The sequence below is a fragment of the Macaca mulatta genome, chromosome 11, assembly GCF_049350105.2.
Source record: "Macaca mulatta isolate MMU2019108-1 chromosome 11, T2T-MMU8v2.0, whole genome shotgun sequence".
Taxonomy (NCBI): Eukaryota; Metazoa; Chordata; class Mammalia; order Primates; family Cercopithecidae; genus Macaca; species Macaca mulatta.
The window spans coordinates 74,019,662-74,044,598 of NC_133416.1; the positions used below are offsets into that span (position 1 = coordinate 74,019,662).

The window sequence follows — 24,937 nt, forward strand, 5'->3', positions numbered from 1 at the left end:
TGAAAACGATACTCTTCAGCAGAACTGACACCAATTGGAAATGAACAATAATGAAATATAGAAGTTATAAGAAACAAAAGCTTTAACAAAAAAAATGTAAATGGATTATAAACAGAGAAGTTGCAAGTTTCACATAAAGTTTAGTCTTGGATACAACACCTACCCAATGATTACCCACATACAATTTCTTGGGTAGAAAGGCAAAGCAGAAACAAGATATAAAACAGAAAAGAACAAAAAGTAATATTACTTATATTCGTGTAGAATAACATTTTGAAATGTCATCTAAAATATACATAATTCCTGGCAATTCTGTCTCAAAATTCTCCACTCTCTGAAGCTGAGGCATCCATTTCTTAAAGGAGAGGACAGGGCCAGGAAAGAAAAAAAAGATGCTTTTCCCCACTTTGGACTTCAAAGTAGAACTGTTTTTTAAAAGACTATGAAAACCTTGATTTTTCCCTTGTAAGAGCTGAGTACTTAGAAGGAGGTTTTCTGCTGAACTCCAAAGAAATTATTAAAATAGCAAAACAAGCCTGAAGAATTGACTATCCATTTCTCCAATTAGCCTTGTGGATCTTACAAACTGAGATCAAAACCCCAGAGGGGGAGGCAGAAACTTTCCAGAGAGACTCAGCACCCATAAGCTGAGGAGACTCATGATCCCTGTTCAACTGAAACTCTCAACGGTGCCTCACACCCACGAAAGAAGGCTGCCACAGAGAAGAAATGCCAGCGGGCGAGTCTCAGCAGAGAAGACAAGCTGCCCCTAGTGCGCTTCACACCAGTTCCCCTTGGCACCTGCAGAGCAGGGAGGGGAGCTGGAATGTCCCATGGCCCCTTAAGAGAGGCCTGGAAAGGGGCTGAGGGCTGCCGGCCAATGTGTTATTCTCTCAGGGTGGTCTAAGACAAAAAATCTGTAGCAAAGGCTGTGAGTAGAACAAAGCCAGGAGTAGATGGAGGGCATACCTGACTCTCAGAGAGAAAACAGCACCAGGAAAAAGCCAACGTGGCGGTGAAGTCAGCAGAGACAAGCCTATACTAAGATCAGATCACAGATCACGGACACTTAAGTAGCAGATGCAGTGAAGGCCTCGTGCCTGAAGGCAGGGGCTCGTGCCTGAACACCAGGTGGGATGAGATAGTGCAGCAAAAGCCGGAAGAACCAGATACAGCTGGTGAGCCTGCCAATGTCTCTCCTCCAAAGCCTCAGGCTGCATAATCACCAAGCCGCCTAGCCACCTAGGAGGAAGAAGAACTCTGAAAGGCTCTATCTTTCTGTGAAAGAAGAGTGAGTCAGCCTGAAACTGACCTTGTTACCTTGAATGGGCAAATTACAAGGAAATGGGAAAATGGAGATTCAAGAGCTACCTGGAATTCAGTTACCTAAAAATTAGTTATCATATGCGACTCTAAGTTAAAAATCCTCCAATGCATTATACAGTATACCCAAGCTATGGAAAATTTATGGACGCAGTGGCTCACGCCTGTAATCTCAGCACTTTAGGAAACCAAGTTGGGTTTATCACTTGAGGTCAGGAGTTCGAAACCAGCCTGGCCAATATGGTGACACCCCATCTCTACTAAAAATACAAAAAAATTAGCCGGGCATGGTGGGGTACACCTGTAGTCCCAGCTACTTGGGAGGCTGAGGCGGCAGGATCATTTGAACCCAGGAGTCAGAGGTTGCAGTGAGCAGAGATCATGCCACTGCACTTCAGCCTGGGCGACAGAGTGATACGATGTCAAAAAACAAAACAAACAAAAAGATTATCCCCAAATCCTATATAATAGAAGCTTTTTCAGGTAAAAATGCTCATGAGAAATAGAATGACTAATTTTAAACGTGAAAAACTGTGCATTATAATTGATAAATTAACAATGATCTCATATCTTGGAATGTTCCTAGATTTCAATTTCTGCTTATCCCCGAAGCCCAGTTACAACCTGCCCCATCTCTTCTCTCTCTGCAGTCAACTTTTTTTTTTTCAAAAGCAAATCTGAGAGGTTTCCCTGTTGAAACTGCTCTCATATTCCCAAATGTAAAATCTCCTAACGACCCACAAGAGGAGACACCTGAGCTGGGCTCCCATCTCCAGCACCCATTCATCCAACCTCTACCTACTTGGACCTGTGGAACCACTTTTAGTTGGTGATAATACTAAGCAAAAATAAGATAATAACAGCAACAATAAGAGCAAGATAAGATTAATTTTAAAGATTAATATTTACATATCATCACACCACAAAAAGCACTCTCTAACAAATACCTTATTTGACCATGACAACAATACCATGAAGAAGCGATGGCAGACACTGATGTTGCTGTTGTTAATTACTGTTATTACTATTGCTACCCCTATTTTATAGCATATAAATGAAGTCTCAATGGGTATGGGGATTTTTGCAAGATCACACACCTAAGTGAGAGCTACACTAGAGGTCTATGTCTCCAGGTGCCCTTTTCACTCTATCTCACTATCTCCCAGTATCACTCTTTAGATAAATGAATTTCAAATCTGGAAAGCTGGGGAATCGAGAAAGTAAAGCAATTAAAACTGTGGTGCATGAACCATTTGATCTGATGCTTTGTTTTTCTGGCTTTGCTAACTGTCACTTTAGGAGATAAAGTCATTTGAAGACTTCTCCTTCTGGTTTTGCCTTAGGAGTAAAACATATTTTAATGAAAGTTAGCATTTCAAAATATAGCAGTACTTGCAAATAAGAAAGACTGCTGAAGCATAGAAATGTTAGAAAAAGAAGGATTAATGTTCAAATCATAATGCCTAATTATAATATTTACAAAATATTTATAAATGCAAAATTTCTCCCCGTGCCTCAATGTCCTCAGGGGTAAAATGGGATTAATAATGTGCCCACTTTACAGATTGTTATGAGGATTGAATGAGTGTCTGCCCTAAGGCACTTAAAATATTGCCTGGCATATAAGGAGCCCATTAATGTTAGTTAGTACTGTTATCATTTCTAATGACATAATCATAAACTAGGTATCTCCATCATTGTGTTTTCTTTTCTAGAAGTCAAGAATATTTACATCAGATATTTATTTGCCTTTTAAGTAACTTGAACATTCTATACATGTTTTGACAGTGTTTAGAGTATGTCTTATGTATTTCTATTCTAAAATACAAAATCTGTTAAGAAACTAACCTCTAAGAAATAACTATAAGCTTATACTTTTCTTTAAAAACTTTGAAGTTCAATATACTAAAAGAAACAGAGAGGTGGCTCCCATGTTAAACGTGCTTTTCCTTAGCCAGAGAAGATATTTATTTCTAGATGCACCCTCCACCAAAAGAGAAAAAAATGCTACTGTAGTTAAATATAAATTTAGATAACAAAAGACCCAGATCAGCAGCTGTCTGTCCTTGGTGTGCATCAAAATCATCTAGGCTTCAAAAAGCTTTTAACAAACAGAGATCAAGTTCTACCCCCTGTTGATTCTGATTCAACTGGTCAGGGGCACAAACCTAAGAAATGACCTTTTTTTTTTTTTTTTTTTTTGAGACAGGGTCTCGCTCTGTTGCCCAGGCTGGAGTGCAGTAGTGCAATCACCACTTACTGCAACCTCAACCTGGGGCTCAAGTGATCCTCTCACCTCAGTCTCCTGAGTAGCTGGAACCACAGGCGCACACCACCACACCCAGCTAATCTTTTTTTTCATTTTTTTTTTTTTTTTTTTGTAGAGATGGGGTTTCAATATGTTGCCCCAGCTGGTCTCAAACTCTTAGACTTAAGCAATCGGCTTACCTCGGCCTCCCAAAGTGCTAGGATTACAGGCATGAGCCACAGGGCCTAGCCAATAACAGACTTTTATTAAGACAGAGTCTCTCTGTTGCCCAGGCTGGAGTGCAGTGGAGCGATCTCTGTTCCCTGTAACCTCCGCCTCCTGGGTTCAAGCAATTCTTTTGCCTCAGGCTCCCGAGTAGCTGGGACTACAGACATGCGCCACTACGCCCAGCTAATTTTCATATTATTTTTAGTAGAGACAGGGTTTTGCCATGTTGGCCAGGCTGGTCTCAAACTCCTGACCTCAGATGATCTGCCCGCCTCGGCCTCCAAAAGTGCTGGAATTACAGGCGTGAGCCACCTTACCCTGCCAGAACTGACATTTTTGAAGCCTGTTTAGGTTATAGGAATGTGTACTCAGGGTTAGGAACCACAAATCTAAAGAATTCCAAGTTCCTATTTTTGCTAATAGGAGCTAAAATATTGCGAGTTTATGATATGTTTTTCTACTGAACACAGTTGCTATCATCAAATGTGAAAAGCTACATTTAAATAAATCAAATATCATTGAATAAATAAAAATAAATAAATTCAAATCTGAGTAAGAGTACCCTAAAAAATATTTGAAGACTACATTTAAACATACATTTTGGTCTTTTATAATCGTAATGGGCCATTAATAAAGAAGCAATGCTAGAAGACAGAGTTGATCTACAAAAAACTGAAGCTCTAAGAAGTTACATGATTTGTCCAAAGAAATAAAGTCAGTGCCAGAGTCCAGTCTCAAACTTATTTTTCCTATCTGCCACCTTTCTCTATTGTAAGTCTAGTTTGTCTGTGCATGGATGTGGTACACACATTCCTTTTTAAAAATAATTTCAGGCCAGGTACGGTGGCTCACGCCTGTAATCCCAGCACCTTGGGAGGCCGAGGCAGGTGGCTCACCTGAGGTAAGGAGCTTGAGACCAGTCTGGCCAACATAGTGAAACCCCATCTCTACAAAAATACAAAAAATTAGCCGGGCATGGTGGTGCACGCCTGTAATCCCAGCTACTCGGGAGGCTGAGGCAGGAGAATTGCTTGAACCTGGGAGGCAGAGGTTGCAGTGAGCCAAGATCATGCCATTGCACTCCAGCCCGGGGAACAAGAGTGAAATTCTGTCTCAAAAACAACAAAATAATAATAATTTCAAAGACTTTTTGAGAACTGTGATCCAACATTGCACATTATTAAGGTTATATATGTTGAATATTTTAAGACATGTTTATAAAAGTCAAAGTATACTAAATAATCAATGGTGTAAGGTAAAATTCATTCTTTGATCAGGATAAAGTTAATTGACTACCAAATTTTGATCAAAGTTAAGTAATGTTAATTTTCTTAAGCTCGTAGTTTATTTTATTTGCATAATTTTAAGGCCTAAATGTGTAACACAAATGTCATCATGTGTTACACTGTACTAACCTGCTATATTTCGCATCATTGAATTTGGAGCTATATTTCTAATAGTAATAATAACTGCCACTTATTGAGTGCCTAATATATGCCATGCATTATACTATTTTACATATATGGCCTTTAGATTAAATTTCATAGAGAGGTGAACGGAGGCTCAGCTACTGTTTTCTGTTTGTTTGTTTGTTTGTTTGTTTTTCTTACAGGGTCTCACTTTGTCACCCAGGATGGAGTGCGGTGGTGTAATCACGGCTCAATATAGCCTTGACCTCCTAGGCTCAAACTGTCCTCCCAACAGCCTCCCAATAGCTGGGACTACAGGTGTGTGCCACCATGCCTGGCTGATATTTACATTTTTAGTAGAGACAGGGTCTTACTATGTTACTCAGTCTGGTCTTGAACTCCTGGGCTCAAGCAATGTACCCACCTATGCCTTCCAAAATGTTGGGATTACAGTTGTGAGCCACACACCCGGCCAGCTCAAAGAACTTAAAATGCTCATGAACATAACCATTTGGTGGCAAAGTAAATTTCCAATCCAGGTCAGTTTTGCTCCAAAGGCAATGCTTGATCCACAAATATATTTTACCTTATGACGATTAGAAATCTAAGTTTAATCTTATTGAATGCAAACCCAACTCAAATTAAAACTTTTAGGTAAAACTATATTTTAACTATAATTTAGGTTAAAAAAAAACAATTGCCTGTGAAAACACTGATGCTATTAACATAAACAGAGATGAACACAAGTCAAAACTGGATAATGCTGAATAATGCTGTTAAAGAACTTACTTGTTAGTCTGCGTATCAGAGAAAGATGACACAACATTTGGAAGTACTACACCTGCAACTAAGTATTATTCTCTGCTCAGTATCAGATAGTTAGCACTAGGGAATATAAAATTGGGGAAAAAAGAATAGATAAAATTTTAATAAATGTAAATAATTATAACTGGAATACAAATGAGTTTATTATACATATTGATGGGTTAACCATCTGTAGATCTGAAAAAGAAATTATCTGCCTAAGGAAAAATTTTAGCAAGAGGGCAGAGAATGTGACAGGGTAACAGGTGTGCTGTGTCTAGAAAGAACTTCATCAGTGCCAGAATTGAAACACAGGCTGTGGATCTTTTATCTTGCAGGATCACCAGTGGATGCTCAATGACTTTATGAGGTCTTCCTCAGAAACTTAACATCACAGAGAACATACGGATTTGAGAGGGAAATGGGGAAAGTGGTAAAGTGTTGCTATACTTTAGTGTTGTTCTAAAATTATATAGTTCATTTAAACAGCAATTTTATAATTGTTATAAAGTAACTAGAAGTCATGTATACTTCGATAAGGAATTTGTTTTAATGAAGTAAAAGTGAAAAGATCTCAAAGCAAGGTAAAGCTTTTATATTTTTTTCCACCATGAAGATTTAGTCCATATTTAGAAAACCAAGAGCAAAAGTCCCAACCATTTTGGAGATAATGTCAAGGATGACTAAAATTCATACAAGGCCTTGCAAAGCCTTACTATGAAATATTAAGTAGGTTGCAGTTGGGACTCAATGGTCCAGGACCTCTCAAGGGCTCAAGTTTTATGTATCAAGAACCTAGCAGAGCAGCTACCCCTGGGAAAATGTTCACATCTGAGTGGCCACAAAGCACATACTTTCAGAAGGATGGGACAGTGGAAGGCCTGGCTGCAGTCAGGAAGTAAGAAGGGATTTCTCTCCCATCTGAAGGTTGCACCAGAAGGATGTGGGCTGGTGTGGTGATTTTAGAAAGATGACCGAAGGGGTGGATCATCAAAAGTAGAAGAGGAGTAGCATCCTCTTTGTCATAGGGGCTAAATACTGGGAGGATTGAGCCTCTGTTTGGTGTTTCCCCCACAGAGCATTGAGGTAGCCATGCTCCTTAAAGATGACAAGGATAAACACCATAAAACTGAATCAGTAGGAAGAAAAATGCTTTGACATGGAGATTTCCTTCCTTCTCTCACATGGGAAAGTACCTTGGGAAAGAGCTGAGAGATGAGGAGACACCAATAGAAAATATGACTGAGGCAAATTCTTCCCCTATAAGGAGGAAAAGGAATTTGAAGCCTCCTAAGAGAATGCCACCATGTTTCCTGAGACAGAGGAGTGAGAAGAGCAGACTATGATATACCTCCAGTGGGACACAGCGAGAAATTCCAGTTCAAACCAGACAGCAATCTTCTTCCTAATGGATGGGCAGAGGAAATACAGCTTAGATAGTAAAAATCAAGGGCCTGTGATGGCTCAGGGCAATCCTGGCAACAAGGAAAAAGAAACTCATGGCATCTCAGGGGAAGTAGCACCCACACTTGCTGTGAGGAGTCACAAGGGCAGAAGTGGTGTCAGGGTGAGTATAGGTGAAAGATGGGGTCCAGAGATGATAGTAGAGATGGTGACGGGGTAGTGACAGCTGGAGAGTCTGGCTCTTCTTAAAGTTGTCCCATTGCACAGCCTGGAAGGGACAGGTAGGAATTCCACCACCAATTCCACCTTGGTCCCAGCCACCATCATCTCTTACCTGGATGACTACAGTAGCCTCCTAATTGGTCTCCCTGTTTCCCCTTTGTCCCTTCAGTGTTGATTCAACATAACTTCCAGAGAGATCCTTTTTTAAAAAATGTTTTATTTAGAAATAATTTTAGACTCACAAAAAAACTGCAAAAACAATACAGAGAAATTGTGTGTATCTTTCTCCCAGTTCTCACCAATGAGAGCAAGTTACATAATCATAGTATATCACACAACAAGGAAACTGGCATTGGTACAATACTTTAACTAAACGAGAGACCTTTTTAAGAGTCTACCACCCTTTTCGTGTACTCACTTATATAAATACACATATATAAACATTTTGGCTATGAAATGTTATCACACATATAGATTTATGCAATCGTTATTACAATCAGGACACAAAACTGGAATGGATGTGGTAGCTCACACCTGCAATCCCTCCATTTTGGGAGGCCAAGGCAGGAGGATTGCTTGAGCCCATGAGTTTGAGGCAAGCCTAGGCAACATAATGAGACCCCATCTCTACAAAAATTATTATTTTTTTTAAACAAGCCAGGCATGGTGGTGCACACCTGTGGTCTGAGCTACTTGGGAGGCTGAGTCAGGAGGATCGCTTGAGCCTGGGAGGTCAAGGCTACAGGAGCCAAATAGCACCACTGCAGTCCAGCCTAGGTGATACAGCAAGACGCTGCCTCATAAATAAAACAAAACAAAGACAAAAACAAAAAACAAAATGGATGCAGAACTGTTCCATCACCACAAAGAAACATCCTATGCCACTCATTTATAGGTATACCCTTCCCCAACTCTAAACCCCAACAACCACTGATCTCTTCTCCATCACTATGATTTTTCCATTTTGAACATATTATATAAGTGGAACCATACAGTATAAAACCTTTTGGAGTTGGCTGTTTTTTTTTTTTTTTTTCCGGTTAGCATAATGTCCTTGAGATCCATGCAAGCTGTTAAATGTATTTTATATTTCTTTATTTTTATTACTGTTTGAGACACAGTCTTGCTCTTTTGCCCAGGCTGAGTACGGTGGTGCGACTGTGGCTCACACAGCCTCCCAGGCTCAAGAGATCCTCCCACCTCAGCCTCCCAAGTAGCTGGAACTACAGGTATATAACACCACACCCGACTAATTTTTTTTTTTCCTGGTAGAGATGGGGTCTCAATGTGTTGCCCACGCTAATCTAGAACTCCTAGGCTCGAGCAATCCTTCTGCATTGGCCTCCCAAAGCACTGGGAATACAGGTATGAGCCACTGCTCACGGCTATTTTTATTCTTGAGTAGTTTTCCATCGTACTGATATACCAAAGTTTGTTTTTCCATTTACCCATTGAGCACTGAAAGACATTTGGGGTTATTTCTGATTTTGGACTATTGCAAATAAAGCTGTTATGAACATGAATACATAAGATTTTGTGCAAACATACATTTCATTTCTCTAGGATAAATACCCAGCAATGTGACTGCAGAGTCAAAAGGTTAATGTACGTTGAATGTCATTGGAAATTGCCAAATAGTTTTAAGATCATTTTAAATCAAAGGTCATGTTAAATCACCTCTTATTCAAAACCCTCCAATGGTTTCAGCATCTTACTCAAATCAAAAGCCAAAGTCTGTCATTCAGTCATCCCAAAGACCCTACACAACCTGGCCCCTGACTCCGCTCTAGCTTCATCTCTATTCCTCTCCTCCCTGATCATTCGGCTCCAGCCACACTGGTCTCCTTGCTACTCCTCTCACCAGCCAGGCCACTCCCAACTCAGGGCCTGTGTACTTGCTGCTCCTTCTGCCTGGAATGTTCACTCCTCAAAAGTCCATGTCCTTGCTTCCTCATCCATAAGGCCCAGCCTTTCAATTAAAGTACCTCCCTTTCCTGCTTTATTTTATCCAGAAAGGACACATTTAAAAGTCTTGCTCCAATATCTCCTGTAAGTACCCACTGGGGTTCATGGAGGAAAGCCCTAGAGAGTCTATGCATTCCCACAATTCTGTCTCTCCTCAGGTTCTTCAGTTTCCTAACAGTTCACTCTCAGCCTCCATCAATTTACCAACCAGTGTCTGCCCCCTACCAAGCCAGCATGTATGTCTTGTCTCTTTCAGGAGGCCCCACTCTCTTCTTAGATTTTGAGCCAGTTGGTTATCCTACAACCAAGGTCCTCCATGAGTTCCAGACAATTCATAAATTGTAGCTTGACACACTTTTAAATTTTTGCCTTATAAGAACAGAAACAATGCTCTTTCTGCTGCCTATGCCCCAGGAGGAAAGCTAGGGTCTTCTGTATCCCAGTGTATGCTGAATGATGTTCTATGACCACTGGCCCTGCCACATTTCCCTGACTTTGCCTTCCAAGGTCCTCATATGCCCAGGACTGCCAAGGCTCCTGAGCTAATCATGAAAATGGCAAGAATTAGATCAGAAGACACAAACTGCCTCCCATACACAGACCTGGGAATTAAATTGTGTTGTCAATCAGATCCTGCAAGGGACAAGCAGTAGAGGTCCCTGAGGCCTTCTGATGGCAATTTTTCCAGTTACTGTGTTGAAACAATTTTTTTCCCATAACCTTCATAGATATGATGACCAATAACTTTGGCTCCTTGTAGGACTAGAACCCTAGCCACAGACCCATCTAAGCCCCTCTCTCAGGGTCTTGCTGTCATCCTCCAGTCAGTGTTTGCCATGCTGCTGTGAAGAAGCAGGTGCTTCTGCTATGGATTAGCTGTGCCTGACTTTGCACTCTGTGCCCCACCTGGAACCCCCATGTGCCAGATTGTCAGCCTCTGGTACCATGAAGTGCCTTCACCATACCCATTCTTGCGATAGGTCTGTGGATTGCTCAGATGCCCTTTGATATGGTTTGGCTGTGTCCCCACCCAAATCTCATCTTGAATTGTAGCTCCTATAGTCCCCATGTGTCATGGAAAGGACCTGGTGGGAGGTAATTGAATCATAGGGGTGGGTTTTTCCCATGCTGTTCTCATGACAGTGAATAAGTCTCACAAGAGCTGACGGTTTCATAAAGGGTGGTTCCCCTGCACATGCTCTCTTGCCTGCTGGCATGTAAGATATACCTTTGCTCCTCCTTCACCTTCTACCATGATTGCGAGGCCTCCCAGCCATGTGAAACTGTCAGTCCATCAAACTTCTTTTTCTTTATCAACTACCCAGCCTCGGGTATCTCTTATAGCAGTGTGAGAACATACTAATTCACCCTTATAGTAGTCAACAGTCACAGCCTCACTTGGTCTGGATCCATTCTCTCCCCTTGTTTCTACCTGAGCCCTGAGGTATGGGTAAAGTTCTCTACTGGGCACCATTAATAAGCAGAAATGAGATTTGATTAGCAATCATTGCCTTATTCAAGAATTTCTCCCCAAAGATAAAGCTGGCCCCAGAGCTAACACTACCTCCTGCAGTTAATGTAACCAGTGGTACTGGTTTACTTTCATATTAATGTTCATTTACCAGAAGATGAGGAAGTTATATACACTGTATAGCACACTGTGTTTCTTATCATAGTTTAAAATACAACACTAATACATTTTTGTTACTAGTTTAGCCTAAAGAATAAATGTGTTTAAAACTCAAACTGACTATGGCCACTTCTTATAATCAGAGGGGAAAGTAAAAATTCCTGTCATTGAGAAAAAAGTCATTGCCTGTTCTGCTATATTGGTAAATAACCAATGGTCATTTTGTTTAGCAAGATATTAACCAATTTTTAGACAAAGGCAGGCATGAAGCCAAATAAGGAGTTGTCAACTAGACAACCGTGCATAAAATGCAAGAAAAACTGTATTTAAAGTATAGTTAGAAAGGGAGTAGGGTGAAGCTGCAAGAGACTGGAGCTTGCTACAAGGGTGACCTAAGGGAATTCTGTGATGGGATGGCTGGAGGACATTTAGAAACAGAAAATTCTAAATTCAGTTTGAGGTGTGTTGTGTTGATGTAACTGCTAACTGATCCCTGTTGCCCCAAACGTTCAATAAAGTCTGTTATACCTAAAAACGCCTTGTGTGTGTGCAATCGCAGGGAAGTCTAGGGGGAGAAGGAAGCCAGGAATGGGTCACTGTGGAGCATAGGGAAGCAAAGGGCAAGGGAGATCAACACTTCAATGGGAACTGAAAGTCAAAGCCAGAGTGACTATGAGAATATTACCTCTGAGGAATTTGGAGGAAAAAAAAAAATCTTTGGTGGGTCTGGATGCACCATTAGATGTAGAATAGAGGTTTTTTGTCAGTGTTTTGTGAATCCAGTCAAGAAGGGCTTCTAAGGTGTCATCTGTGATATGCTTTTGCATGTGAATGGCTACCCCTTCCAGAGGCATGGTTGTGGTATAAGTTAATGTCGTGGTGACATAAAGAAAGATGTGAAGGGGTTAACATACTGCTGCAAAGAACAGCTCTGGCAGACTGAAGAATAAGTCAGGAAGCTGTTTTTAGAATCAAGAGAGTTCTAAGTTAACCAGCCATAATAAATTCTGTATTCGAAGTTAAGAGTCACGAAACTAGAATTAAGAAGATAGCTTGGCAGTTTTCTGGTTCCAAGATTTCAGAAACATTCCCATGATAAAGGAACAAATAATTAGAATGTGTCAAGGCATTTTCCAGACACTCTTCCGAAGACCTGCTCCAAAGGCAACAGGAAGCTGCTCTGAGAGGCAGTGTCGCACAGTGGTTACACGTGCAGGCTCAGGAGCCGGTTTGCCTGAGTCCAAGTGCTAGCTCAGCTATTTGCCAGCTGCGTGCTCCTGGGCATGTTGCTTATATTTGCTGTGATTCCATTTTCTTATCTATAAAATGCGAGCAATAATAAACAGTTAGAAATTCATAGTGCTGTTGGGAAGATGGCATGAATTAATGCATGGGAAGGACTTAGATGGGCACCCAGCACCCAGGAGGCACTCAGTATGTGTCAACACTCTTTTCATGAAAGAGCTATAAGTGCTCACTGAAAGTGCCCTAAAGCCCTGCCCCAAGAGCTAAGAATCACACTCCCCCACTTAGGGAGAAAGCTTAAGGTCACAGTTTTGGAGTCTTCCATGAAGGTGAGAATCAAGACAGAGCAATTGTCAGAGTTTCTGCCTCCTTATTAGCTTCTGAAAATAGAGAAAACTCCACTAGTTTAACAACTGCACATGCTATAATACCACTTATGTCAGAAAAATACACAGTTCCCTTAATTAAGACCCAGAGGTTACAGCCGAGGAAGGCAATCAGCCGCTTCAGAACATGTGCTTCAAAGACCAACCTACGAATGCATGGGAGGCAGTCATGACAGTGGCGGATGAGCTAAACAGACAAGGTTTTCTCTAAATAGAGATTTTCACAAACAGTGGATGAAATGACAGTATACCAGGTAACAGATCCAATTATGGCAAAAGAGGGGAAATTAATGCTATGCTTCAGCATACCATGTTTAGTCCAATGGTTTCTTTTTGTGAATTCTAATATGTATCTTTTTACTTTGAGTTTGAAATACCTTTCTAATGTTTCCCTGTTCAAGATGTAAGTGTGAATCCAAACACACGCATACACACCAGTAATGACTTTGTAAAACCAAGTAATAATAATCTGCCACAAATTGCTAGGATCCATTTTTTCAAGAAAAAACAGAAGCCAAATCCTTGCAAAGCAAAGAAAAATAATCAGTACTGACAAGAATGCATTGCCTAACCTGTGTACTGTAAAATCTCAACAACAGTAGAGTAGTTAAAGGGAAAAATAATGTTTATTTATGATCTTTATCACCTAAATGCATGTCCAAATACTATGTTCCACATTCCCCAAAAAATCTACAAAGTGGAGGAATTTTTAAGATCCTTTTATTTATGTTAGCTGAGGCAAGAACTGAGATTCAAAAGCAGTTCTGTCTAGGTTCAAAGCCTGTGTTGTGCCCACTACACTAATATCCCGAGACACAGAGTCCTTCGCCTTCCTCAGGAACTGGTTATAGCTTATGGCATTTTTTTCTTTAATGATGCTCACTCTTAAGAAATGTTTCCTAATATTTAATCTAAATCCCTCTCTTCTCTTCCAGTTTAAACAATTCCTTTTATTTGTGTCCTCGATGGGGAGAGAGAACATTGGTCAGTGTCCTCCTTAATAACAGCTCTTTAACAGTTATTAAATTGCTTCTACTCCAGGCTAAATGCATCCAACTCTTTCAACCTTTTGTTAAAGGGCCAATTTTCCAACCTATTGATAATTGCATTTGCTCTTCTCTGGATCTTTTCCAAGCTCTGGATGTTGCCCTCAAAATGCATATATATACACTCCTCTTATCATGAAGAACCTATGCCAAGTAAAGCTAAAATAATCCTTCCCAGTTCTTTCATATGAGAAAGAGATTCTTAATTTTAATAAAAGCTCTATTTTGTTAGGATATCTGTTAGCAATTTACAATCCCTTATCATTACAGATTTCTTTTTATGATACTCTTTCCTAGTCCAGCTTGTGCCCAATGTAGTGTGTTTATTAGCAACAATTATAACTACCTTGAAATTACTCTCTAAAAACATGCCAAGTGCTTTGATGCCTAGAGGGATAGCAGCCTGTGCTGATAGGGATTGAGTTGTTGAACAGGAAAGTTTATGTAAGGCCTCAACACCAAGGATCCTGGCAATAGCCAGGAGAAACAGAGCATTATGACAGAGCATGCATGTGACAGCATCAGTATCTTCTTACAGCAGGGGCTTGCAGCATAGAAAGGGATCAGATCTTGTTTTACTGATGTTGTATTCCTGGCACTTCTCTTTGTGTTTCTGCCTGAGTAACTCACTCTAATTTCTCAATTTATGTCCACACTGCTTCTTGGATCACTCTTTTAAGTTACCCCAGACTGAACTTGATCTCTATCTTCTTTGACATTAGCAATCTCATAGAAAGTTGCAGGAAGGCAGGTAAGAATACCCAGGTCCAATAAAGGCTTAAAGGGAGCTCTCTCATTCACTAGTCAGTGAAACACTCTTTCAGTGAAATGCTGCTGGCAGGACAGAACATACTTCCTGTAGACATCATTGGAAAGAAACTGTGTTCCTGTCCCATGTGAAAAAAAAAAATTTTTTTTGAGTCAGGGTCCTGCTATGTCACCCAGATAGGAATGCAGTGGCACAGTCGTAGCTCAGTACATCCTCGAACTCCTGAACTGAAGTGATCCTCCAACCTCAGCCTCCTGAGTAGCTAGGATTACAAATTCATACCACCATATCCGATTTTTTTTTTTATAGAGATGAGGTCTTGCTATATTGTCCAGGTTGGCTGAAAACTCCTGGCCTAATGCAATCCTCCCACCTTCACCTCCCAAAGCACTGGAATTACAAGCATGAGCCACGCATCCAACCCTTGTGAGATTCTAACTTCATACAACTCATCTTTTGCTATGGGGTAGATACTAGACTTCAATTGCTCATGCATGCAGAAGAACTACTCGGTCCTATACTTCTCTATCCCACAACTATTGTAATGAGTACTGCTGTGAAATGTCTCTGGGCCTCTTTGAAAATCTCCATATTCATAGGAGAACAAAGAAAGGGACAGCAGAAATAGCTGTGAATACATTCTCCATTCTTGGGCAGGACCAGTCTATATATGTGATTTTCAGGCAGGCACTTCCTGCCTGAAAATGTCCTCTTGAGCGCTAGCAGAAATAGCTGTGAATACATTCTCCATTCTTGGGCAGGATAGCATATGTGATTTTTAGGCAGGCACTTCCTGCCTGAAAATGTCCTCCTGAATGTTACAAATAAGGGGAAAAGGAGGAAATTAGAGTTGGGAGCAGTAAAGAGATTGGTGAAGGAGGAATAGATATTTTTGTATTACAGCCATGGGAAAGGTAAAGAAAATAGATCAGGTATGATTAGGCTTGTCTGTATATAATAGAAACTCCCAATATGTGGCTTAAACAAGACAGGTTTGTTTCCTCCTCAGACAAAGGAAGTAGAGATGTAAGCATTTGTTATGAATGTCTGTACCCCTCCAAAATGCAAAAGTTGAAATCCTAACACCCACCCTTATAAAAGAGACCCCAGAGAGCTCACTCTCGCCTTCTACTATGTTAGGACACAGGGCAAACACTGCCATCACATCTATGAAGCAGGAAATAGCCCTCACTGGACACCAAATCTGCCAGCATCTTGATCTTGGACTTCCTAGCCTCTGGAACTGTGAAAAGTAAGTATCTTTTGCTTAAGCCACCCAGTCTTAGCCTGAACTGACTAAAACAGATACATATGCTGCTATAGCAGGTCCAAAGTCATCAGGAACTCTGGAGCCTATCTTTCTACATAGTTTCTATCTGCAAAGCCTAAGGTAGCTATAGTGCTTCAGATATTACATTCCAGGCAAAAAGAGGAGGAAGAAGGAAAGGGCCAAAAAGATTTCCCTCTCAAGTAAGTTAGCCTGTTTCACATAGCCTTCCCAAAAGCATACCCAAGGACTTCTACCTAATCTCATTGACCACCCATGGGAAGCTAGGAAATAAGAGTGTGTATCTGGGTACATTGCCAACTGGAAAAAATCAGGTTTCTAGGACTAAATGGAGAATGGATATTGGGTAGGCAAGTAGCAGTTCTATGCTAAAAGCTAGGATAAAATACTTTTGATCTTGGCTCTTAAATCCCACATGTTTTTTCAAAGTAGGAAGGGAATGTACTTTTCTGAAAGTAGGAATGGAATGCACTGCTATTTCCCTAATTCGACATTTCTCCCATGGGAGTAGAGATACATGAATGAAAATGAACCAGAATATTTAAATCGGCTGCATGGAAATTTATCACTCACATCTTCTAAATTATTTTTAAGTTTAAAATGAAAGGAAATTTTGATTACATGGGTAAAAGAACAACTTTATTATTTCAGAGGGAGCTATTCAAACTGAAATGTAGAGCGTTGTTTTGAAAACAAAAACCATCCATTAGAGGGGGAGTTAGTTCAACAAAAGAAAAGAATGAAACCAGCAAACATCTGCAATTTCACATGACAAGGGGAACAAAATATAAAGCTCAGTTATTTTAAGCAATGGACAAAAGAAAAAGTGAAAGCAGAAGTAGGCCTAAGACTTGTCACTCTTGCTGCCACAGGGCATACCACTCAATCACTCCGTGTGGACACATCTGGTGGAAAGGGAGGCCCTCCATATTTCACTCAGTTCTGCTTATGCTTCCTGAGACCCTCCAAATAGAAAAGTCATTATATGTTTTGACAAGAGACTTTCTTTTTTGCAAAGGTATCAAATAGTCTTATAAGGGAAGATGGCACATTCAGAGATCGTCTTTATGATGAAGAATAAAAGCCCTTCAATTCAAGGCTATGTCAGGAAAGCTGGGATGTACAGTAGCCTTAATAAACTTGGATTGACCTTTACAATCAGGAACTAAGATTATACCTGAGACTTACTGTTCTGCAAATGACACCTACACCACAGGTCCAAGTCTTATATCTGGTCTGAGGGTAACATGGCATCAGGCAAGAGACAGGGAGCAATAAGAAGGGCAAAGAACTGTTCTTATTTCCTTGTTACCTTATCACTGCCATAATGAACTAAACTTCCATTGAGTGTTCCACAAGTGTATTGTAATGTTTGAGAAGGAATGGCATACAGAAAGCCTTCTCAAAGTTATAATGCATTCAGCAACAAAAAACTTTAAGTATTTCTTGCTGAGATGATCCTTCAGATTATGTGCATATGGGCAGAAAGCATGAGGTTTGGAGTCAGAAATACTTGGTTGGGAATTAAGACCCATGATTCACTGGGCAAGGGTAACACTGGGACAGCAATTAATATTTTTCACATGCAAAACTGGGGAACTAGTTCTTTACAATGGTGTTGCAATGATTCAGTGAGATGATACACAGCAAGCACCTGGCACTTAGTAGGTATTCAACAAGTGTTATCGACTCTCTCCCTCTCTCCCACCTCCCCAGCCTTCTTTCCCACTCTCAACAATTCACTGTTTTGGATTTAGGTTCACGTATTTAGCAAAATTCGATCATATTAATATATTATGAGGTTAAATGAGAATGCCAGTCATATCACAAACATGGATACAAACTTTTGCTCCTTCACAGTGTGACATTAGTCATAGAACTCCAAGAAACAGGTGGCCTGAGGTATGATTTCAGGCAAAGATTCTGGGATGGTGCAGAAGTATGTGAACACCACCAGCTTCAAATCTCAGATCAGTTGAGCAGTCTCCCAGATGTCATTCAGCAGTCTTCCTCCTATACTCAGTCCTCTGTTCCAGGACTAGGAGACAATTCATGATAACTGCCAGTTTCATCCATCAGCTCAAAGTTGAAGTTACCAAGTAAGGCCACTTTGGAATATTGCAAAAGAGATACATGGAGAGATGAAAATGAACTGGAATTTTTCGTATCAATGACTTAATATGGGAAATAGTGACAATCTTCTGGAAAAATTCACTTAGAAATCATTTAATATATTTGGATATAGACACAGAAATACTGATGTTGTTGTTTTAAGAGTTTATATTTCAAAATGAAATATAAAGACCCTTAAATGTATATTGTTGTTAGTGCTTTTGAATTACTGAATAGTAAAGATACATGTTCTGTGTGAAATGCTCATTTCTTCAATGCTTGGAAGTGAGGTACTAGGGAAAGCTTCACATCTATGTAACAAATTAATTGCTAAATTCTGTTTTTCAGACCATGGAGTTCTGATTTGTTTACTTTTAAATACATTATTTATACAAATAAAGTTTTTTTAGAGTAAATGCAAGAGAAGGGTATAGAATTAAATAACCAGCCAAATTCTGAAATAAGACCAAAATACCCATTAAAATACTTTCTCGTTAATTCACATTTAATGACTGGGAAATCCTTTGCTTATTACTATGCTATGCAAATCAACATGCAAAAAAGCATTAAAAAAATTTAGAGCACTGCACCACAATCCATAGTTATTTATTTTGACAATTCTAGTTGTTTTAATTATTCACTATAGTACTTTATGGCAGAGTGTAAACGTGCTGCAGTATTTTTTTTTGTAAGTTTAAAAATCTATGTACTGCAATACTTCAAGAGCACTTTTTTCCTCCCATTAAATGCTTTGTATAATCAGGAAAGATACTGCCTTTTAAGAAAACTTTCAAGGTTATTTAGTGATACAGTAGAATAAATTATGTCCTACTCTTCACCTACTTTTACAATTTGAAGATTTTGAAGAAAGATAAACTATTTTTTAAAGAAAATCTCCATAAAAAATATTGTGGGCTTTGCTTAATGAAATTCTTGAGGTTAAGTTTTTAGTATTTCAAGGCTTCTGTTTGAAGGGGAGGTAGGAAAGAAAACCACAGACATCAAGTAATTGAAGAAAGATTTTAGGAAATACTAAATTTTCTCTTTAAAGTCTATTTGTTGAATGTAAAACAACATAGACACAGGAAGGCTTGAATCTATAGATATTGTTCTTTCCCAAAATGATATGGCAAGAAAGACTAAGAGATCAAGGATAATTAGGTATCACCAAAGGCATCTGCACTTGCCACACTCAAGAATAGGGTTTATGGATTGCTGCCTTCTGATGGGGGATGAGGAAGAGAGGTGGAAGTTAAACTCTTCTCTACTTTTACTCAACCAAGCAAAGGTTTTCAACAGATAGTCCCTAGACAGAGCAGTGCAGTGTTTCTGCACCTGTTGACACTTTAGGATACTGGATATTTCTTCCGTAAGAAGGCACTGACTCTTTAAGAGAGCAACTTTATGTCTGCTATTAGAAAGCAACTTTATGTCTACATTTTAGGCAGTATGGTATTTAATAGACGGTTCATACCCTTTATATAACAAATACTGTAATGTGCCACTAGAAATGAACAGCAGAAGGGGAAACATTTTTCTCCCTGCAATATAGGCTAGAGGGCACTGTAGTATAATCTTAGCAGAGACGTTTTCAACCTTTCTATAACCCAGACTTTTGCACATCAGTTATTGAACAAATATTTCAAATCCCTGCATGGTGATGATGCCCATCCCACTGGCCAAGAACTGCATGGAAAAATGGAAGCAATGAAAGTATTAATTAGTCCCAATGATAAGGAGCAAGGATCACCAATGGAAAATCAATTGATCTGAGAGTTGGCTGGTGGTGTGTTCAATTATGAGTTAAAACAATAAAGGTTAGAAAAGTGTATGAAATTCTGGGAATTTATATTCTGAGACTGTGTCTAAAAGACTAATTAGGGAGTTCATCATATATTAGTTCTTTGCTTATGAAAGCCCCATTCCTTTAAATAGAAAGCTTGTTAAAATGTAAGATTGGGCCCAGGCGGGCAGATCAAGAGGTCAAGTGATCGCGACCATCCTGGCCAACATGGTGAAACCCCATCGTCTATTAAAAATACAAAAATTAGCTGGGCATGGTGGCGGAGGCCTGTAATCCCAGCTACTCAGGGGACTGAGGCAGGAGAATCACTTGAACCTGGGAGGCAGAGGTTGCAGTGAACCAAGATCGCACCGCTGCACTCCAGCCTGGCAACAGAACGAGACTCCGTCCCCAAAACAAGTAACACTGCTTTTTGTTTGTCTTTTTATTGGTAAAGCAAAAGAGAGTTTAAAAGATTGGCTACTTCTGTGGTGCTGTGGTGTCCTCACCAAAGGAGATTTCACCATCCCAAATCCTTAGATACAAGAAATATTGCCAAGTCTCTATGCGTGTTGATCCTGAAAAAACATTTGTGATACTTCACAAAGTAGATAGCATTTGGGTGTTTAGTAAACATTTTCAAAATTGCAATATATAAACAAATGGAGGCTCTTTGTGTTTCCTTTTTTCTTTAAATTCTAGTTCAAATTGCCACATCCAGTTACCCATTACTATAAGTTGAAGGAACATGAATGTGGCAATTTGCCTGGTTCTTGCTTTGTAAAAATGTTCACTGTAGGAAATCTCTGCTCCAAGCTCCACACTTTCCATATGTGGATGTTTGTGTTTGTGAGCTGTGAGTGCCTACTGCCTAGATACAAAGATGATAGATGCCATGGAATTACATAGGTCAGTAGTTGGCCAGGGCAGAGAGCCCCAGGGGAGGATACCGTGAAACAGAGAAGAGGGACTTTTCTTTGCTAAGATAATCTTAACTCTGTTGTTAGGAGTACATGGTTTATGAGAGCAAATGACAATTCAGGTATGACTGAAATGAAATATTCTGTGTTTTCAATAGGAAATAATTGCAAATCAAAGGTTTTATGAGCAAGGGGAAAATAACTACACGTCGACTCAAAATTTATATAAAGGATTCAACCTTTAAAAAACCTTTCTTGAATTTTCAGCTGATTAGAAGGTCTTATTATAGCTCTTATTAATTACATGTGTTATTATATAGTCATTTTCAAGTGACAGACTAAGTTTAGAATGCTCTTGGCAATGCTCAGTGAGGATTTTACAAGAGTTTCTCAGGTTTTTAAATGATTTTTTCAACTTTTGCAAGTTGTCTTAATAAAAACCATAGTGTTTCTGATTTCTACCACAATGTGATAGGAGAACTATATCCTTTTATATCTTTGAGACATTTTAGAGGAACGTTTCCTGTACAAAATTTGAGAAGAGATGCTACTAGTAAAAAGGTGGTCAGTTCTCTATGTGTAAAACAAAAAAAGGAATATATTAAATCATAATAAAAAAGGATGCTCAATTGAAAATCTGACTGGACTATCTAGGCATGCAAATATTAAAAATTTTAACTTCAAAGGCAAAACTTGTACCATTTAAAAATCAAGGTAGGGCTGGCACAACGGCTCATACCTGTAATCCCAGCACTTTCAGAGGCTGAGGTGGGAAGATCACTTGAGGCTAGGCTTGAGGCCAGGAATTCAAGACCAGCCTGGGCAACATGGCAAGACCTCATCTCCACAAAAACAAACAAACAAACAAAAAAATTAGCTGGGCATGGTGGTGCACACTTGTAGTCCCAGCTACTTGGGAGGCTGAGGTGGGAGAATCACCTGAGCCCAGGAAGTTGAGGCTGCAGTGAGTTGTGATTGCACTCAACCTGGGCAAACTAGTGAGACCCTGTCTCAAAAAAATAAAATAAGGTAGAAAAGAGACCAGATTTCCCATTTTCTCTTATTATTTTATATATCTTCCTTATTAGCCTCAGTACTGATGAAAGCAAGTTACCAATACATAGAATGTATGTAGTACAGCATCATTGCCACAGAAAGGCAGGATACTGGCCTCTCAAGCATACGCACTCTGGGACTAGGTCATCCCTAAAGGAGTCAAGCTGTTGCTAGGTAAGGCCAGAACGGGAAGGCACAAACACAGCCTGCAAATAACCAAAATGGGAGCAAGCAAGGGTAAATTACTTTGGTGTTTACTGAGCACCTACTACACTGGACACTGTTAGGGGCTAGAAATCTACATTCCTAAGATATACTTCGTCTATAGAAAGTTCCTAGTTGGCTTTTCTTTTTAACTTTTTATTTTAAAGTAATTTTAAATCTTGAGAAAAAAATTGAAAATTGTAGAAACGGTTCCCGTAGAACTTTCCCCCCGGCTTGCCTTAATGTCAGTATCTCACATAACCTTCATGCCAATGACCACAAATAAGGAATTGACCTTGGTACAATACTATTAACTAAACTGCAAACTTTGTTTCACCAGTTTTTCTACTATGGTCCTTCTGTTCCAGGATTCACTCCAGGGATCCCACATTGCATTTTGTCATCATCTCTTTAATTGCCTCCATTCTGGGACAGTTCCTCAGTCTTTCCTTCTCTTTCAAAACCTTGTCAGTTTTTGCTAGTTGACTTTTAAACAATCATGATGGAATGTGTAAGTTCTACGAGAGAAGCACATTTTTGCTGGTGGGGAGGAGAACTTTAAGGAAAGATGACGTTTGAACTGGGTCGGGGAAAATAAAGTAAGATTTTGCCAATTTAGTACTTTTATCTCATCTGTTCAACTCAACATTACTTGTGGTAATAAAACATTAGACATTGGAAATATAGCATTGAACAAGACATAAATGGCCTCTGCTCATATGTATTTTATGAATATTAAATAAGCCACGACAGGTACATTAAGCATAACAAGGAAGAGATAAGGACTGGGTAACATTCAGCAAATGAATCTTACCTTATCTAAAGGGCCAGGAAAGGTTCCCAGGAGGAAATGGAGGCAAGCTGAGATCTGTGTGGTGACCAGGGGTTAGTCAGGTAAAGGGAGGAGCAAGAGTGTTCCAGGAAGTGGGGGGTCAGCATTCCAAAGACACGGGGTCAGCAGCACTTGTCATATTCCAGTAATTTCAAATGCTGTACCACTGAGATGACGATAGAAAGGGGTAGTGTGAGGAAAGACTAGATGAGGTTGGAAATATGATGAGAAACTTCAAATAACAACAAAGAAAGGGGAGAAAACAGGTAGAAAAGTAAAACAGAAGGAGATTCCTACATCAATTGCACAGCAACACATTCCATTCGTTTTTCTGAATTATTTGAGGGGAGGGTGGCTGGAACAAGGAGAAAGGGTCATGCCAACCTAAGAAGAAGATATGCCAAGTGACAAGAACAGTGTTGGATTGCCCTTCAAGATGACAGAGATTAGGGCATTAGCAAAATTGGGTTACCCAAAGTGAAAAAAAATTAGTAAAGGTATTATTTTTCCAAAGAAGCATCAGCATCATGGAAATTTTAAGAACTTTGTTAAACTTTCTTAAATTCATTTTAATGGCTCCATATTGTTTTTATTTTGAATTACATCAAATGGAAGATATGATTTCCATTTTTATGGCTTCTAAATGTCCTAGTCTTGGCTGAAAATACAGATGTTGATGAGTTTCCATTGCAAAACCAACAAGATGAGATGAATAAGGGAGTGGAGAACACAGCTTGGCAGGAGGGCAGAAGACCAGGCAAGGTGTAGGTGGCAGGCTGAAAGCCAATGACGATCTGACGCAGGCCTACCAGGGAACAGCAAAACGTCCAGGAAAGTCTCCATCACAGAAATCAGGGAAGGAGAGGATTTCAAGAAGGAGGCACCCCTTTCCACAGAGACGTGAAAAAGGATAAGTGCTGAAAATGATTCATGTAAAATCTGGCCCTGAACAGGTTAGCTGTCATGGGTGACCTTTGTTAGAATGGTTTCAGAATGGTAATGGGGTAGACATCGTATTAAAATAAATTGATGAACAAATATGATCTGAAGAAACAGTGTTGCATATTAAACACCCTCTTGCAGAGAGTTTGTCTATGAGGAGTGAGATTGGAGTGTATGGTATACAGGATATAAGAGATATTTTAATGGAGGATGTTATATTCCTAGACCGGGGGAAGGAATGATATGGAGCTTTTAGCTGGAAGAGGTCTGTATATCTTCAGAGATACTCTTTTGATGATGGTAGCTGCAATAATTTTTAGCCATAAAAATGTCTTCATTGAAGGTCTAGGAGTAGTGGAAGCAAGATGTCTGCCTGGAGAATGACTACCTTGAACTTCTGATTTGAAAACAACCCTTGGATTTAAGAGGAGCCACAGGGAGCCTGCACTGCCACCAAGACTGCCTCAGATATAGTAACTCTATCCCTCAATAGAGATGCTTAGACTTCACACTGCACCCAGCATCAAACACCTCTTTCCTGCTTTTCAGCACATTCCTCAATATTTTTGTTATTATGCTCTCTTTACATTTGCGATAATACCATTTATTACTTATTTTAAATTTTTTTCTTGCTAATTCACTGTTTTTAATCTTTTTGAAAAATCTCATTTCTTCTCTCTATCCTTGTTATCATTCATGTCTTTGTTGTGCTATTTTGCCATGTTAGTACATTACGATGCATTAGATCCTAGTGACATGAGCTCCTATACTTTCTTCACCTCTATCTCAAATGGCCTCACACCAGTCATCATACCCTTCCAATGTTCTCTATGAATAATGAGAGAAGGTCATATGCCAAAGACCAAGCAACGCAGATAGAGCAGAGAGCTTGAGGTGAATGCTAAATTCAGGATGGCTCAAACAAATAGGTTATTTAGCTGTACAAGACCGATAAGGGTTTTGAAAAATCATTCCATATACAAAACTAGTTTCAACATAAATCCTATATATAGAACATTTCGACAAAGATGTTTGCATTATCAGCTCACATGGTCAGTTTAAGGCTTCTTCCCTGACCTTGCTGCCTTCACCCTCTACTCTTCTACTTCTTTCCTACTTAC

The 24,937-nt window shown here is 39.6% G+C and overlaps 1 protein-coding gene across 5 annotated transcripts in view; it reads right to left on the reverse strand.

The window, feature by feature from the left end:
* GRIP1 (glutamate receptor interacting protein 1) overlaps nt 1-24,937 on the reverse strand; it is a 715,153-nt gene that overhangs the window by 531,702 nt on the left and 158,514 nt on the right. The gene's annotated exons all lie outside the window — the stretch shown is intronic.